The 13,499-nt window shown below is 35.8% G+C and overlaps 2 long non-coding RNA genes across 2 annotated transcripts in view; both read right to left on the bottom strand.

The window, feature by feature from the left end:
- LOC148131300 (uncharacterized) overlaps positions 1-13,499 on the bottom strand; it is a 131,384-nt gene that overhangs the window by 93,439 nt on the left and 24,446 nt on the right. The window lies entirely within an intron of this gene.
- Positions 1,946-9,711, bottom strand: LOC148131301 (uncharacterized). The gene is made up of 3 exons (XR_015748709.1): positions 9,497-9,711; positions 3,276-3,327; positions 1,946-3,156 (listed from the first exon to the last, which is right to left on the bottom strand). It is a non-coding gene; the product is annotated as an uncharacterized LOC148131301 (long non-coding RNA).

Here is a 13,499-nt window from a genome sequence, read left to right as displayed (position 1 = left end):
GGGGGGAGACCCCTCAAACAGACAAAATACAAGTAGAGAGGGAGGGGGAGACCCTCCATGAGCAAGAAAAACAACAGAACAAATCCTGACAACTGTGCAACAACCACTACTAACATTAGCCCTGGTCAGAAAACGCAAACACCTACCTGAGACCAGGGAAGAAGGCAGATCGGGGAGACAGCAACAGGTCCAGAAGGATAGCAGGAAAGTAGCCCCTGGCGGGAGCAACCGAACCAACTCAACTGGCCAGGCAATGCCCGGTGGGAGAGGCATGGTCAACTCAACCTTCCAGGAGGTTCCTAGAAGATGGATGGGAGGAACAACAGATCTGTCCAAATAGTCCAGAAGCCAAACTGTGACTGAGCTGCGCAGGTCCAGTCAGACCCATAAAAGCCCCGCCTGCCTATGTGATTACGTACGGTAGGCAAGGCTCAGATTGGGTGGACCGGACCAGGTGGGGAGGGGTGTTATGTATTAACATACTTACCTGCAATTGGTTGGTCCGTGGCAGTGGGAAGTTTGAAGAGCCATCACTGGCCACAGCCGTGAGCAGCCTGACTGTAAAAGGGCTGCCATGATTTCTTCGGCGCTCAGTCCTAGAAGGAAGTAAAGACAACTGATTATCATGCTGGTGTCCTGAGTCTCATCCCCGTGATCTAACAGAATCTAACTAGACTCAAGGTTGACTCAGCCATCCATCCTTCCGAGGTGGATAAAATGAGGACCCAATTTGTTGGGCACAGCATGCTGACTCTGTAAACTGCTTAGTGAGGGCTGTAAAGCACTATAAAGCGATATATAAGTCTAAGTGCTATTGCTATTGCTGTTCAGTTTGTTGTGTTTGGTATTTCCCCTTGATTATCATATATATTGTGATTTTAACACACTTTTTGTATGACCTTTTTTATATGTTGTTGGCTGCCTGTAGTCTCTATGGTGAGGTGAGTGGCCATATAATTTGAATACATTTAAATTTTAAAAATGAAGATAAACAGAAAAGCACTTCCCAGAAGAAGGCAATGGCAAATTACTTGCTGTTTGTTGCCCAATAAACCACAAGGATGTGTCCACATATTCACCAGGAATTGGATTCAACTGGAGAGGAAGTTTTGATGAATTCCATGTTGAAATAATATAGGATATGAAGGGTTGCGGAGAATGGGAAGCTACCTTTGCTTTTCCCTACCCTATTCTGAACCAATTTTGATATAGTAATTGCTGAAATGATCCCTGGTAATATTTCTTCCTGATTCTGGATCTCTTTATATGTGTAGCTCCTTCTCACACTTGTAAAAACACATGGTTAGGAGAGATAGTGACAACTGAAATGATGGGATTGCTCATGTAGATTTGATCATCCTGATGTATGCTTTAATGTATTGACCTACTCTCCTTTGCATTTCATCACACACCTGGAGAGACCAAGTAGCACAGATGTTAAACACTACAGTATAATGGGATATTTTGACTTCGCTATTGGTTGAAATGGAATTTAGAGCTGTGGTGGTACAGTGGTTAAAATGCAGTATTGAAGGCTAATTCTGCTTACTGTCAGAAATTCAATCCTCACCAGCTCAAGGTTGGCTCAGCCTTCCATCCTTCTGAGGTCAGTAAAATGAGAACCCAGATTGTTGAGTGCAATATGCTGACTCTGTAAACTTCTGTAAAAACTGTGTGTTTTTTCGGGTTTTCCCAGATGTGGCAGTATGACTACTCTAATAAAATGGATTTTTAAGAAAATGCCTGTCTCGGAGTTTTGGTGTTGGAGTTTGTTTTTTCCTGGAACGCGGACATTGAAGTGATATATCAGTCTACGTGCAAAGTGCTATTGAAATGGTGTTGGATTCTGAATTTCTCACAGACCATGCTTCTCTTTAGCCTGAGCCATTGCTCCTTGAAAACATCCATCATTAAGTTAAGTTGATTATGTGGTTATAGATAGTTTTTGATTATATCAAAAATAGACTGCAAATAATCAAATAATTTGGATTTGCTTATCATCTAAAGACCATTTTTTATTACTGATGAGATAGAATGTAGCTGAATTAGTGTTAATAACATATCTGGTAATTTACTTCATAATGTAATAATTAATTCAAAGCCACATGAGTTTTTGACAGGCTGAAGCAAATCAATCCTTACTTTTGATTAATATCCCTCAAATGAAATTATCTTGACAAAATCTTGAAAATGTAATAGGCAATAATGCTGGAGATGGGATGCAGACAATTTGCCTGGCACTGTCATATGATTTAAAGGGGAAAATATATTCCCCTTCTATTATTCAGCCACAATTCTTCTACTCAGCAATAGTAGGTTATCTTTCATACACTGTCTTCCTTGCACTTGAAAACATATGGCAAGGATCTTTTTTTTTTCTGCTGTAAATTGCAATTCCTTCAGGAACAAGATGCTGGGAATTATTCTCCCACACCTAGAAACACTAATGATTATCATCCCAAGGCAAAACTGATGGCTATATTGGCTGGGATAATAGAAGGTGGAGTCCAATACACTGGGCAAACCCTGAGGTTGCACCAAGTTTTTAGTGAGTTTGTGGAGAACATTCTCAAGATACCCATGTACACCCATGTACATTGACACCTTTCTGATTGTTTTCAATATCTCCAGGTTATTTTTCTCTAGCAATTCTGAAAGTAAATGTAGATCCAGCAATCCAACAGAAACTCTGTCATTTTTACTCTTATCATTGCATTATACCTGCTTATACCCTATCTTTGGTCAGTTTCCCCAGTTCTTCTATCATCAGTGGTCCAAAGATTTCCTGGTCCTTTAAAGGATTGACTCCTTTTTTCTTCCCATTACTTTAAATCTGAAACTGTATGGTTAATCTTTTCTTTATTTCTTTTACTTATAACCCATCTTTTTTATTAAGTCTTTAACCTCATCTATTAGCTCCTAGGATCAGCTAAAAGTAAACTTGTAGCTGATACCATATTCATTCCTTGTTTATATTACCTTTGCTTTTTTCCTCTGTCTTTCTTGTTTTCTATTTTAAAAGTCTGTTGGATGGGGAGTTTGTGCAAGATTTGGGAAAGTAGTTGTATCCTATGAAGAGTTGAAGAGTTTTTAGCTTAAAGTCCAGTGATATCATCCTTCCTTTTCTCCTACCTGCTTTCCTGCTGTTTCCTGATGCTGAAAATAGCAAATGAGTTAAATAGAAAGTGACATATAACTGATTAGGAGTTAAGACTAATTTACTTTGAAGAATATTTAGGAAGGAGTTCTAATTTTGCTCTTTGAATTTAGCATACCTTCTATTTTCTTTCTTTTCTTCCTTTTAATCATTTTCATTCCTCTTGGTAGCTAGATGATAACATATGATGTTAATAATCTGTCAGGCCCAGATATTTTTAGAGGGTTATTAACAAATGAAAGATGTTTACTTGTGCTGTAAAAAATGGAAAAAATGATTTATTGCAGGATTTGCAGTATGCAAGCTTCTTTTTTGAAATTAAAACTAAAATAGAGTGAAATACTAACAAATGTCACAGGTAATTATAAATGGGAGACATTTGCAAAGACAAAAGAAGAGCCCCTCAACATGTTGAATAAATAAGATTGCTTCCATTATTATTGCATTGATTGATTTATTGCTTGAGCTGTCCTGTATCCCTGGGAACATCTAACAGAAAGTACTAGTCCAATCAATCACAAGCAATAGAAAACTCTGATTAGATAAAAGCATGGTATAACTTCTGAAATGTACCCAAGAATCTAGTTCAGCAATGGCATCTGAGCTGTTATTACAAAAAAGTTTGAAAAGTGATGGTCAGAAATGGTAAAGCTGAATGTCATCTGTGCTGTCCCCTTGACGGGTTTAATCTTTGACTTAATTAGGACAATCATCTGGTACAGCAGCATTGGGACATTTTGGCAGCAGTTAGAAGCCAATATCTGTCCATGTCCTTGTGATTCTATCCAAATCCTCCCCTAAGTAGCAATTGTTATTTTATACTTTGAGCAGGCAAAGCACTTTTTTGTCTGTGAATGAATACATCTGATTTTGGCCATTCCCACGTTGACTTTAACTCCAGCCAATATCTAATACAATTAGAAATATGAGTATCATCTTATGTAGACAGACCAAAAACATTTTCCCTCTTTATAACCTTGTAACTCTTAATTCGGAGCAGAGTTGGGGTGATTACATAGAGCTGAGCATTTATTGGCCAGATGTCCTTCCTGCTGCATACACAAGGTTCAGAGCAGATATTTTTTAATTTGGGCCCTAGGAGAGAAATGTCTGCTGGTACCTAGGATCAATTCTTAACTTTCAGAGTGGGAGCCAAGCATCTTCAGACTATGCCACTAGCCCACTAAAGTAGTCAGACCAAGGGGGAGGGGCAAAAAGAGTCAAGGCAAACATCTAAAGTTGGTCAAGAGAGGTAAAAATCAAGTCCAGATGGAAGGACTAAATAGTCCTTCCATCTGGACTTAATTTTTATCTCCCTTTATCCACTTGACCAACTAACCAAGGGGCTAAATCTTGGATGGTCTCTGTAACTCTTACCTACTCTTACTATTTTATTTATGAGGTATTGTGTAAGCAAGGAGCTAAAGCTAAATACAACTAAGTTATGCAATAAAACTTGTAATATAATTCCGTTCCTCCAGGACAGTTATAGGGCCAGGACTTCCAGGAGAGGTCTTATGAATTTAATGCATAAGTGTAGACATAAATATGATATTTTATGAATTCATTTATAGATAAGTGATGGGATATTCCCTATACTGGGACAGTACCACATGGCCTCCATGCTGGATAGGGAGAATGAGGGATGGTTGGCTGGATCTCCTTTCTCAACTCAATCTCTGGAGATGCAGAGATCCTGAACCCCAACTCCAACCCCAATCCTATGATAGTATGAAGAGAATGTTTCAGGGCATCTATGCAGACTCACTTTTTTCTTTTCTTTTTTAGAACCATGTAATCTCTTAATTTGGCATACAGTTGGAGCAACTGAATGGAGCTGAATGTTTATTGACTGAATGCTGTTCCTGACACCTATGCAGAGTTTGCTGCATATATTTTCTCTTTGTGCCCTGAGAGAGAAACATCTGCCACTCTCTAGGATTGAACTCTCAACCTTCCAAATGGGAGGCAAGCATATTCACCACTAGGCTATCACCATGCTGCTCATACAGACTCACTAAGTTATAGAAAACAATAGCCTATCATCAGCATAGAGAAGAATAGAATGGAATAGAATTCTTTATTGGCCAAGTGTGATTGGACACACAAGGAATTTGTCTTGGTGCAAATGCTCTCAGTATACATAGAAGAAAAGATACATTTGTCAAGAGTCAAGAATCATAAGGTACAACACTATGATACTCATAGGGTACAATAAGCAATAAAATCATACTAGGAAACAGTCAATATAAATCGTAAGGATACAAGTGACAAAGTTACAGTCATACAGTCACAAGTGGGAGGGAATGGGTAATAAGGAGTGAAGAGATTAATAGTAATAGTAGTGCAGACTTTGTAAATAGTTGAACAGTGTTGAGAGAATTATTTGTTTATCAGAGTGATGGCTTTCGGGAAAAAACTGTTCTTGTGTATAGTTGTTCTGGTGTGCAGTGCTCTATAGCGTCGTTTTGAGGGAAGGAGTTGAAACAGTTTATGTCTGGGATGTGAGGGGTCTGTAAATATTTTCACAGCCCTCTTTTTGACTCGTGCAGTATACAAGTCCTCGATTGAAGGCAGGTTGGTAGCAATTGTTTTTTCTGCAGTCCTAATTATCCTCTGAAGTCTGTGTCTGTCCTGTTGGGTTGCAGAATCAAACCAGACAGTTATAGAGGTGCAGATGATAGACTCAATAATTCCTCTGTAGAACTGGATCAGCAGCTCCTTGGGCAGTTTGAGCTTTCTGAATTGGCATAGAAAGAACATTCTTTGTTGTGCTTTTTTGATGACATTTTTGATGTTAGGTGTCCATTTTAGGTCATGTGATATGATAGAACCTAGAAATTTGAAGGTCTCTGCTGTTGATATTGTGTTGTCTAGTATTGTAAGAGGTGGTAGCATGGGAGGGTTTCTTCTAAAGTCTACCACCATTCCTACAGTTTTAAGTGTGTTCAGTTCCATATTGCACAAGGCAAGTTGTACAATCTCCTGTCTATATGCGGATTCGTCGTTGTCTCAAATGAGAGCAATCACTGTTGTGTCATCTGAAAATTTCAGTACTTTAACAGATGGGTCATTTGAGATGCAGTCATTGGTATATAGGGAGAAGAGAAGTGGAGAAAGCACACAGCCTTGGGGGGTGGCTGTGCTAATTGTACAGGTATCAGATGAAATTCTGCCTAGCTTCACCTGCTGCTTCCTGTCTGTTAGGAATGGAAATATAGCAATAGACAAAAGACAGAGAATGAAATACGGGTTTAGCAATAACTTTAACAACATTGTTATGCAAATAAACCAGGTAGATGGTTAGCATATAAATTGAGAAAGGAGAAAGAATCAAGGAAAATATTGCAATTAATAGATGACCAAGGCCAAGTTTGCTATGGTAGTAAAAAGAAGAAGGAAATCATACGAGACTATTATGGGAAACTATACACACAAGAGAATATTGATGAGGAAGGAGTTAAACAGCATTTGCAGAATGCTAATTTACCCCAGATACCTAAAGAGATTGAAACAATGTTAGAAAGCAATATAACGATGATGGAGTTAACTGAAGCACCCAAGAAGCAAAATAATAGAAAGGCACCAGGCCCAGATGGACTTCCGGCAGAATTTTATAAAACACTACAAGAATCGTTGAACCTTCCATCGCTAGAAGTTATGAATGAAGTTATGTTAAAGAAGAAGATACCTAAATCATGGTCAGAAGCTTATATTACAAAAGAGGAGGACGATCCATTACAAATCAAGAACTATAGACCAATTTCCTTACTAAACGCAGATTATAACATTTTTGCTCCAATATTGGCAGAAAGACTTAAAAAATACTTAAACAATTTTATCCATCCTGATCAAAATGGATTTCTGTCAAAGAGACAAATTAAAGATAATATGAGAGTAATCTTGGACACTTTGGAATACTAACGAGGCACACCCTGAAAATCAAATGGCTTTAATATTTCTAGATGCACAGAAGGCATTTGATAATGTGAGTTGGCGATTCATGTTATTACAACTGGAACAGATGGGCTTTGCTAAAAAATTTATTCAAGCAATAGAAATTATATATCATAAACAAATGGCAAAGGTAATGATAGAGGGAGAACTGACAGACTCTATTGATATAAGAAAAGGAACAAGACAAGGGTGCCCACTATCACCTCTGTTATTTGTGTTAACCTTGGAAGTGCTAAACAGAAATATTAGAGAAGAAAAGGATATAAAAGGGATGAAAATTAAACAGGAAGAATTTAAGTTGCAAGCATTTGCAGATGATCTGGTTTTCATTTTAGAAGACCCACTAGAAACAGCATCAAAATTGATAGAAAAGATAGAGGCATATGGAAAAGTGGCTGGTTTGAAAATAAATAAAGATAAGACAAAGATCTTGACAAAGAATATGCAATCAAAACAAAAGGAAGAACTGGCAGATCTATTGAAAATTCAGGTCACGAATAAGATTAAGTATTTGGGGATACATTTGACAGCAAGATGCAGTACACTAAAAGAGAATAATTATATCAAACTTAAGCAGCAGATAGCGTTAGATTTGGCAAAATGGGAAAATTTACAACTGTCATTAATAGGAAGAATATCAACAATCAAGATGAATATACTACCCAGAATTTTATATTTGTTCCAAACAATTCCAATTAGGCTTGGAAAAGATTACTTTGAAGATTTAAATAAAATCGTGTTGAAATATATATGGCAAGGTAAGAAAGCGAGAATAAAGCTAAAGCTTTTGCAAGATGCTAGAATAAGAGGAGGATTTGGCTTGCTTAATTGGGAGTTGTATTACCAAGCTACAAATTTGATGTGGGTTAAGGAATGGATAACATTAAGAAACACTAGATTGTTGACATTAGAAGGACATGATCTGTTGTTGGGGTGGCATGCTTTTTTATGGTATAAAGGAACTAAAACACAGGGGTATTTTAGAAGACATTATATACGGGAGTCTCTATGGTTAAACTGGGAGAAGACTAAAAGACAATGCTATTTGAAAATTCCAGTCTGGCTATCAACTATTGAAGCATTTTCTTATCTTATAATATACAAAAAGGAACAAACAGATAGATATGGTGAAATACTGAATGAAAAGGGTGAACTTAAATCTATACAAAAACTAGAGGAACAAGGTATAAAGATGAATTGGTTTTCATATGCGCAAATACATTCAAGGTATGATAAAGACTCTAAAACAGAAGGTTTCTATGATAAACTGACTGATTTAGATAAGATTTTGACAGGTACTGATGAAAAGGTCATTAAAGAATTATATGGATATTTATTAGAAATTAAACTAGAAGAACAAGTTAAAGAAACTATGATTGCTTGGGGGAAGAATTTTGGATTGGGACTGATCTAGAGAAATGGCAAAAATTGTGGTTTCAAAATTATAAAATGACAATGTCAACAGCATATAAAGAAAATTTGTATAAGATGTTTTACAGGTGGCATTTCCCCCCTGACAAGAATAGCAAGAATGTTCAAGAACAAATCGGAAAAATGTTGGAAATGTCATCGGGTACCTGGCTCACATTACTATATGTGGTGGACTTGTGCGGATGCTAAAAAATATTGGACTAAAATCCACACATGGTTGGAAAAAATGACAAAAAAGCATATAAATTTGAAACCAGAGATATTTGTATTGGGAATTTTACCTGAAATATATAGTAAAGAATTGAAATACCTGATTGTAAATGTATTAACAGTGGCTAGGGTTGTATTTGCTAAAAATTGGAAAAATGAGAAAATACTATCACAGGAGGAAATCATTAAGAAAATATTGGAATGTGCTGAAATGAGTAGATTGACATTTGAAATCAGAGAACAAAATGATAAACAATTTTATAAAATCTGGGATCTATTCTATCAATGGTTAGAAAATAAAATATGGTAATGGAATATGTAGATTCTTAGAAAATAATAAATATATAAAGATGTATTCTTTTCTTATTACATCTACAAAATGATTGTAGGATAGATTTGAGATGATAATATGAACTGTCACAAAACAATGTAAGTAAAATATGATTATTTTGTAAAACATGAATAAATAAAAGTGTAGCCAAATGATTGATTAACAATGATATTAATGTATTTAATACTTGATTGAAAATATGATAATATATACAATGTAATTGTAATTGAAGACTATGAAATGGAAGCACAAAACAATTTGTACAACCAGCACACTGTATGTATATATATGGAAGATGCCTTGATGTTTTTATGTTTTGTTTGTCTATGTTAGTCTTAAAAACCAATAAAAATTAAAAAAACATTGTTATGTATAAACAAGAATGGGACAAGAATGTAACTTTTTTTTACATCTTTTAAATTGTGGATAAGTTTCTTTGCAGTTTACTTTTACTTGATGCTTGTGTTGAGATATCAAGATATTATCAATGTAAGAATATAACATCAATCAATATTGTGCTTAGGGTTCTCCAAAGTTTTTTATGTGATACAGATCAAATATGGCTTTAGATCTATGAAAGCAATGTGAAGGATCCATTTCAGAAAACTATAATATTTTTCAGTCAGGTGATGAAATACTATAAAGTATATTTGTTCATAGTGTATTGATTATTTCTAGATGTGCCTTTTCTGGGGACAAAAAAACAACTGAAAGTTTATAATATAAAAATCTGCCACATTGGTTAGTGATCACAGGTAACAGACTAATTGGATAATAGTTTACAGGATCAGGTTTGTCCCATTTTACAGGATCAGGTTTGTCCCATATAGGATTAGGAAGGATTAGGGAATTAAGACAGTATTTGGAGATCTGTAAAGTATTATTTAAGGCAGTAAAAAGAGAAGCTAGCACAGGTGTCAACCAAGCAGAATTCAATGTTAAAAATTTAAGGAAAGAAAGGAAGAGGTATAGGAAAAGATGTAGGAAGAGCTGTATATTAGAAAAGAGAATTTTGTTACATTGTAAACAAGACTGAACATCAGACCTGATCAAATGTTACTACACTAAGGCAGAAATACAGTTCTCACAAGTGTTAGGAAGGGACACTTGGAGCTATAGTTCAGCAGATTCTAAGATCTATCGACTAGTCAACCTTTCTCTAAATGATGCAAATAAGGAAATTGTTGGCCTCACACCTCTATCCACTTTATACTATGTATGTATAAATTGCTGCCTGCAAATGTTCTGGGATATTTCACCCAATTGGTGGTAATTAATCTATTCCCACATTTGGTGTTCCAATGATTACTATGACCCTCACTTGTTCAACTTTTTTTTAAGTTGCCTGTTACAGCAATTAAAACACACAATCTAAGAAAAGGCTGGTGCTACTGAGCTTTTATCCATTAAATCTTCAGAAATTTTACATTTAATTTTCTTTTTGTTAAATTATCACAAAAACTAGCTTTTGGTTGAGACATCATGATAAATAAACACATGATCAGTTTATGGGTAGCAAAAAGAAAGGAAAGAAAGAAAGAAAGAAAGAAAGAAAGAAAGAAAGAAAGAAAGAAAGAAAGGAAGGAAGGAAGGAAGGAAGGAAGGAAGGAAGGAAGGAAAGGAAGGAAGGAAGGAAGGAAGGAAGGAAGGAAGGAAGGAAGGAAGGAAGGAAGGAAGGAAGGAAGGAGTAAAAAAAAGAAAAGGTTAACTCAAAGGAAATTTCCCAAGATGTCAAATAGAAAATCAAGAAGAGAGAAGGAAGATGTAAATATGTTATATAGTTAATCAAAAGACAAGCCTGAGCACAGATAAAGTCAGTTTGGGAGAACCCAAATGAAATGAGCGTTTGATATTGGCAGAGGATGTACTTATATAGTAAAAAGAGGTGAGCTTTCATAAGCAATGCCCAGAAAACTTACTCAAAGATGCAAATGTTTTTGACTTAGCAGTCAATGGTACACATTTTCTGTTTCAGCTTTCTGTTAGCACAGTGGGTTTTTCCCCCCTCATCTCTCCACTACTGAGCATATAAAAAAGATCACTCGTTGCCAGCAACCTTGCTTTATTGGAAGCAAAACAATAGCTCAGTCTCTGGCTTTGTGCAAAGGTACCTATAACCATAACATAAATATTTTATAAAAGCAAGATGTAAAGAGATCTTCCTTTCTTTATTGGCATTTAACACAATTGTAATACTTAATGCTAAACTAGGAAGCCCAATCTCAATCACAGTTCGGTTGTACATCTATAAATTTCAATCTTGACACAAGAAGAATAGTTTCTTATTAAACTCACGCATAAAAACTTTTCCAAAACCATGAGGGACATATTTTACTTTGCAGGAATCCATTTGAAGTTGGATATGTGAGTGAAACAAACCATTCAGTGCTGCTGCAGTATTCGATAGACTGAAACATAATATAAAATATTAAAAAGCCACATGAATGCTTCCCCCCCTCCCATAAAACAAAACCAATTCCCTCTGATGTTCAGTTTACAGTCTTGCTGCATTTCCCTGAGAGAATGTTTGCTCTTGGAAGAAGTAGTTTACAAAATGTTTGTTTTCAATTCCTTTTCTTTTCCCTTAAATCATTTACAATTTCTTCACAATAACCGGAGTGTAATTTGACCTCTAAATTTGAGATACATTTTGGTATTACATTTTAAAATCACTCTGCTCCATGTTTTCATTTATTACTACTGAACTCTGTTCATGGGGGAATGGAAATATCAAGTAGAAATTAAATGACTTTATAAAAGTGTAGTTACATAGCTAAGTTTGACTATAGCAGGAGTTTTTCTATCGGCTATGTATAAAATGTTTAAAAGGCTCGAAAGCCTAATTTCTATTTTAAGTTCAAGAATATAACTGCTAAGAAAGTATGCTGAATCAGGCAATGGAAGATAAAATACCATTTAATGAGAATTTAGAATCCAGTCTCCACATATAATAGAGTTTCTTGTACTCTTAATTTATATACGCAAAATACATTCTTGTGGAATGTCTCCACTGCAATATAATTGCAATTCTCTCTCCCTCTTCCTCTTCCTCTCCCTCTCCCTCTCCCTCTCTCTCTCTCTCTCTCCCCCTCCCTCCCTCTCTCTCTCTCATTATAACTCAGGGAAGCATTTAATGGTGTTGCAGTAGAACTGGAGGCTCAATTTTGACATGTCTATCCTAGTCCATCAATGGGATTTGGTTAGGTTTGGCTAAATGAAAAATATGATGCCAGTAATTGTGGCTTAACATAAGTGTTATAGCATACCATAGCTTATTATGATACATGAACTCTATTATAGTCTACTTTCATGGTTAACTGTGCAGAATCTTGGAGGCAAATATGCAGCCTGTTATTTTTTATCAAGTATTTTCTTTGGCTGTGATCCCACTATTGTGTTGCCTAAAAGATTTATTATTTCAGTGTTATTTTGCTATTTAATGCTTGTAACATGTGAGTTTAATGTCAGAAAAATAAGCTTCAATTCCGAAAGAAAAAAAGAAAGAAAGAAAGAAAAAGAAAGAAAGAAAGGAAGGAAGGAAGGAAGGAAGGAAGGAAGGAAGGAAGGAAGGAAGGAAGGAAGGAAGGAAGGAAGGAAGGAAGGAAGGAAGGAAGAAAAGAAAGAAAGAAAGAAAGATTGATTCAAGGAAGGAAGGAAGGAAGGAAGGAAGGAAGGAAGGAAGGAAGGAAGGAAGGAAGGAAGGAAGGAAGGAAGGAAGGAAGAAAAAGAAAGAAAGAAAGAAAGATTGATTCAAGGAAGGAAGGAAGGAAGGGAGGAAGGAAGGAAGGAAGGAAGGAAGGAAGGAAGGAAGGAAGGAAGGAAGGTAGGTCAGTCTTCCATGTCTTCTTCTTTTAATTTACCTGTGCTCAGATGCAAAAATTCATACTGGAGGTATTTGTGAAATATCTGTTTTGCTTCTCTAATCCTTTATAACATTAGCCACCATGTCACAAACAGCATTAAGCATAGAAATCCAGCTGACAATCTGTAATTTTAAATGTTCAAAACTTTTTAAAGCCATTTCTGTTCATTTTAATCAAATGTTGCAAATATGCAAGTCACAGCACAATTGCTGTAAGGTATGCTTGAAGTATCCTTTCTACTCTAAGGAGCAGCATAAAAATAAGGTGTTTTGCTGAACTGTGTCTGTCAAAAGATCATCTGGTTAGTAAACAGAATGGAAATGCAGTGAAATGTGTAATTGCATTAAGAAATGCATCGGCTTTTGTAGCATTTGAAAACTCTCTTTCACTCTTCAATCATTTAGTAAAACATTTTGACATCACTGTTTTAATTTATTTACGATTTGTGGTTCTGAATCACTTTAACTCATGTATAAAATGAAGAACAGTGACATTAATTTGTCTGGAAGTTTAGTAAGCTCTTTCTTTCTGCAGAAGCTGTGCTGTTTTG

Source organism: Notechis scutatus, chromosome 3 (genome assembly GCF_049901735.1).
Source record: "Notechis scutatus isolate UNSWTSFEM ecotype Mainland chromosome 3, rNotScu1.2, whole genome shotgun sequence".
In the NCBI taxonomy this organism is placed as follows: Eukaryota; Metazoa; Chordata; class Lepidosauria; order Squamata; family Elapidae; genus Notechis; species Notechis scutatus.
The sequence above is the reverse complement of the archived record's forward strand: the minus strand, read 5'-3'. Positions and strand labels throughout refer to the sequence as shown.